The 6,000-nt window shown below is 23.5% G+C and overlaps 1 non-coding gene across 1 annotated transcript; it reads right to left on the reverse strand.

The window, feature by feature from the left end:
* Window positions 1-488: 488 nt before the first annotated feature.
* On the reverse strand, window positions 489-570 carry Trnal-aag. The gene has a single exon. It is a non-coding gene; the product is annotated as a tRNA-Leu (tRNA).
* Between the last annotated feature and the right edge of the window lie 5,430 nt (window positions 571-6,000).

The raw sequence follows: 6,000 nt of genomic DNA on the forward strand, positions 1-6,000 counted from the left end.
TTTAATAACGCAATTAGTTCTCGTAATCATGGCCAGGTTAAATGTTGCTTTGTGAGAACCGCATTTGCATAATCAATAGCGTAACGCTGATTGTCGTAACTCTTTGGTAATAAAGTTCAAAAAATTAAAGTATAGAGACGGTCCAATCACTAAACGTCAACATATATATATGTATGCGCTTCAATTCTACGCAATTATCTGTCTGATAATGAAATAAACACGTAACGAGTTGATTTAATTTTCCATATCAATTCGATCTTCATTGCGTCACGTATTTTTGAAATTTCCATGTATTTTTGTCAACCGCTTCTTCTTCTTTTCCTTCTTCTTCTCCTCCTACTTTTTTTTCTTCATCTTCTTTTTCTATTTTTTTCCTTTTTTTCTTCTTCTTCTTCTTCTTGTCAGTAATAGTATTATTAACATTTTTAAAAAAATATTTTCTCAGCAATAAAAATTCATTTAATTGAAAAAAATGCAAAACAAAAAATTGGCAGCGGTGGGATTCGAACCCACGCCTCCGAAGAGACTGGTGCCTTAAACCAGCGCCTTAGACCGCTCGGCCACGCTACCTTACATTCTGAATTATAATTTCCATACTCAGCGAATTTAATGCTCAACTTTTTCTTACTCTATTTCCCCCAACTACTTTGTAAAGTTCAACTTCAAAGTTTCAAACTAAAATAAATTAAACAAGAAATAGAAAAATACTGGGAAAAAAATTCAATTTCTTTTTCTTATTTTTTGATATTTATTCTTTATGCGCATTGTATAAGCAAATTAACGGAAATAAATTAGATTTGAAAGAAAGGTCAAGATTTACGAAATGCTATATATGATCTTTCGATATAAATAGTATATTTGAAGTTTATTTCTTCGCGGTGCACTTTAAATTATAAAGTTTTATATTTCGAGTCTGCAATTTAAACTAGCCATGCGTTAATATATATCTGGAGCAATGTGCAATTATGCGATAACGTAATCACTAATCTGGATCTGGAATAGGTGGCAAATAGCTCTTAGAACATATTGCAAGTGTGCGTGTCATATAAAATTCACAACTTTTACACACCCTTAAAACTAATTTTTTTTCATTTATTATTTTTAAAAATTGAAAATATTTAAATTATTTCTGATTTCATTTTTACTAAATTTATTAACAAAATTGAATACGTAAAAAAATTGAATATGTACCAAAATGAAATAAGTAACAACATTTAATATATAAGAAAATTTTAAGAAAATTTTTTAAAGTAACAAAATTTACTCTCTAAACCTTAATTAGTAAATTTTACTAATAAACTAATAAAAATTATTATTTAATTAATTTATTAGTAAAATTACTAATTAAAAGTAAAAAGACAGTCGTTTATTTAAATTCAGGCTTTGCACTCATCTACAAAAACCTACTATTTACTACTTTTTTTTTAGGATTAGCTACTATTTTGAAACTTTTTTAAAATTTTTTGCAACAATAGTTCAATTATTTTTAAATCCCTTGCAACATTAATTCAATTATTTTTCTCATGATTTCAATTATTTTTAATACTATTTTAAATGAATTCTTCGAAAGAATTTTCAAATTTAAAAAAAAATATAATTAAAATTCTTCGAAAGAATTCAATTACACAGCCACACAAAAAAAAAAAAAGTTCTGATCTGGGGGTCTCACTATGTAGACTTTATGTTTTTTGGGTCGCTGAATCCGAATCCGAGGTCCATTTAACCTCATCAGATCAGGATTTTGACATAACCTCAAAAAACCAATATGGCGGACACATTTTTGAAAAGTTCATTGGATTCGCTTCAAATTCGTTACTCGGGGGTTTTTGGGGTCGCTGATTACGAATTTGAAGTCTGATTTCAAAAATTCAAAATGGCGGATCCAATATGGCGGACACGTTTTTGAAAAATTCATCGGATTCGCTTGAAATTCGTTACTCTAGGGTTTTTGGGGTCGCTGATTACGAATTTGAAGTCAGATTTCAAAAATTCAAAATGGCGGATCCAATATGTATGTGTCAGCCATATTGGATCCGCCATTTTGAATTTTTGAAATCTGACTTCAAATTCGTAATCAGCGACCCCACAAACCCCAGAGTAACGAATTTCAAGCGAATCCGATGAATTTTTCAAAAACGTGTCCGCCATATTGGATCCGCCATTTTGAATTTTTGAAATCAGACTTCAAATTCGTAATCAGCGACCCCAAAAACCCCCGAGTAACGAATTTGAAGCGAATCCAATGAACTTTTCAAAAATGTGTCCGCCATATTGGTTTTTTGAGGTTATGTCAAAATCCTGATCTGATGAGATTAAATGGACCTCGGATTCGGATTCAGCGACCCAAAAAACATAAAGTCTACATAGTGAGACCCCCAGATCAGAACTTTTTTTTTTTTTTTGTGTGGCTGTGTTATTTTCACAAATTTTAATAAAATTATTGGAAAAATTTCAATTACTTAAAGAAATCTAAATAAAATTCTACGCAAGCATTTAATTATTTTCATAAAGAATAAGAATTTCACAAGAATTCAATTATTTACAAATTTTTCATAAATTTCTTCGCAATTATTCAATTATTTTCATAAATAATAAAACTCATCAAAGAATTTCAATTATTTTAAATACTATTTTTAATTAATTCTTCGAAAGAATTGAATTATTTTCAAAAAGTTTATTAAAATTCTACAAAAGAATTCAATTATTTTTACAATTTAAAAAATTTTACACAGAGATTCAATTATTTAAAAAATTGTTATAAAATTCGTTGGAAGAATTCAATTATTTTCATAAATAATAAACTTCTTCTCATGATATCAATTATTTTTAATACAATTTTAAATAGATTCTTCAAAAGAATTGAATTATTTTCAAAAATTTTATTAAAATTCTTCAAAAGAATTCAATTATTTTCAAAAATTTTATAAAAATTCTTCGAAAGAATTCAATTATTTTAAAAAATTTTATAAAAATTCTTCGAAAGAATTCAATTATTTTAAAAAATTTTATTAAAATTCTTCGAAAGAATTCAATTATTTTCAAAAATTTTATAAAAATTCTTCGAAAGAATTCAATTATTTTCAAAAATTTTATAAAAATTCTTCGAAAGAATTCAATTATTTTAAAAAATTTTATTAAAATTCTTCAAAAGAATTCAATTATTTTCACAAATTTTAAGAAAATTGTTAGAAAAATTTCAATTATTTGTAAAAAATTTAAATAAAATTCTACGCAAACATTTAATTATTTTCATAAATAATTAAAATTTCACAGGCATTCAATTATTTACAAATTTTTCATAAATTTCTTCGCAATAATTCAATTCTATTTATAAATAATAAAATTTTTTACAGGCCTGGATTCAAATATTTTCATAAATATAATAAAATTCAATTATTTTCAAATATATATTAAAGCTCATCAGAGAATTTTAATTATTTTTAATACAATTTTTATTAAATTATTCGAAATAATTGAATTATTCTTTTAAATTTTCATAGAATGATTAAAAAAATGCAATTATTTTTATAAATTTTGATAAAATTCTGTATAAGTATTCAATTTTAAGAAATAATTAATTATTCAATGAATTATTTATTTTTTTATTTTAATAATTGAATTTTTGTAAAATTTTCTAAAAGAAATTGATTTAAAATTGAATTCTTGTTGAACTTTCTAATAAAAATTGATTTAAAAATGAATTTCAGTTATAATTTTGAATTATAATTGAATATTAAAAGCATTATAGCGTAAATTCTCATAGAAATCGATAAATTTCAAAAAGTTTTTACAATTATTAAAAATTTTAATTCCTGTCGAAAAATAAATAAGTATTTAGGTATATATTTACTAAACAAAAATTATTCATGAACAATTTAGTTTAGAAATTATGGAAAAAAATTAGTCTTTTGAAAAATTTTAAATAAAAGTTTTTGAATGTAGTTAAATTCTCGTAACAAATTATAAATAATTATTTACATTTCCAATTAATTTGAATTTAATTAAAATTTAATTAACATAAGTTTTATATTTTAAAAAATTAATTTTTTTTTTACCTTTAAACAGTATTTTTAAATATAATCGAATTTTTGAAGAATTTTAACCAAAATTTTGTAAAATAATTGAATTTCATATAAAATTTGGAGTTGAAATTAAGGACTAGAAAGAAAGTAGGTATTTTTTATGGAAATCAGGAAAATGTCACCGAAATACAGAATCAAATTTTGGTAATTTTTCTGAATCGACTAAAACGAATTAGTCGTCAAATTTTTCGACAGCTATTTTTTACTTACTTTTTTTAGTTTTAAAAACTATTTTTTGCTACTTCTCTCAATTTTATTATTGAGTGTGAAACCTGAAACGTAGTGAACATTTTTTATATTTTTACTAATTCAAATTTAGAGAGCAACAATATTTTTTCTATTGAGGGGGGGTATAACAATGCAACAACATTTAATAATTAACAAAATTTGAATATGTTTCGCTATAAATAAATTCCACATGAAAAATATTATGAAAGTATAATTCGCGAAATTGATTCTCATATATAACATTATGTAAGACAAGTGGGAGGCATAAAATTGCATTACTTAAAAAAAATCGCCCATTTCTGTGCGTAACTTTTCAACTGCTCTCACGGGTTGGGCGACTGGATAATAAGAACAAAAAATAAATAAAAAAAAAAGAATATCGCCCTGTCGCGTGCCATAGAATAGATGACAATAAACTATACGTCCGTTTCAGAGAGAGGTCGATATCCTTATAAACGATGGAATCTATTGTGCATTCGTCAGACACAATTTATTTGCTATATATACATTCATTTCACTTTAACGTGACTTTTACGGCTGCATTTTGCAACATTTAGTACAAACTAAATATAGTTATATATGTAGCGTATAATTGAAATAATTGACGTTATTTCGTTAATTACAGTTTTTTGCTTTTTGCGGATAATCAACATTATTATACTTTAATAATTACCTTGTGATGATGTTAATTATTACATTATTGTCCTTTAGGAGCAAAATACATTATTTTGATGAGGATGAATTAAGTATTTTGCAATTAAGAGAATGAGAGATATAATTGCTAATTAGCATTCTATGTATATATAAAGGAGTTTTTGTAAGTGAAACAATTAAGTTGATTTTATGTATTTATGTTCATCTTTATATTAATTTTTGTTCATTTTTATTCACTTTTATTCATTTAAATACACTTTTATTAATTTTTCTTCATTTTCATTCTTTTGTATTACCTTTTATTAATTTTTATTAATTTCTATTAATTTCTATTAATTTTTATTAATTTTTATTCACTTTTATTCATTGTTATTCATTTAAATCCACTTTTACTCATTTTTATTCATTTGTATTACATTTTATTAATTTTTATTTGTTTTCAAATTTTTTATTTATTTTTAATCTTTTTATTTATTTTTATTAGTTTTTATTCTTTTCCATATTAATTTCAATTTACTTTTGTCAAAAAGGGGATTTTATTTTACAAAAAGGGGATTCAGTTTTAAAAAAAGAAAAATTTCCAAAATAAGTAAATAAAAACAATTATATTATTATAACGCATATAATTTATTTAAATTTTTTTACTTATTCTCTTAACTACAGCTTTTTAAAATCAAATTATTTTTTTTTGTTCAACTTTTTCTGTCAATAATTAATATTTTTTTTATATCGGGACAAGAAGTCCAAAACAAAAAATCCAAAGTAAATAAAATACAAAAAAGTAAAAAAAATATAGTTTTATTTTGGACTTATTTTATAGATTTTTTGTCCTGGACAAAAAGTCCAAAGAAATTTTAAAATGCAATGAAAAAAAAATTGAGATATAAAAATTTAAATAGTTGCCTTGAATAAAATATTGTCCTTTTTTGAGTTCTTCATTTCGATGACTGTGAATCGAAAGTAGATAAACTTAACATTTTAAATTTCTGAAAATAATTAAATTAATCGAGTAATTTAATTGAAATTAAATTAAAGA

Source organism: Leptopilina heterotoma, unplaced genomic scaffold, assembly GCF_015476425.1.
Source record: "Leptopilina heterotoma isolate Lh14 unplaced genomic scaffold, ASM1547642v1 Lhet_220, whole genome shotgun sequence".
In the NCBI taxonomy this organism is placed as follows: Eukaryota; Metazoa; Arthropoda; class Insecta; order Hymenoptera; family Figitidae; genus Leptopilina; species Leptopilina heterotoma.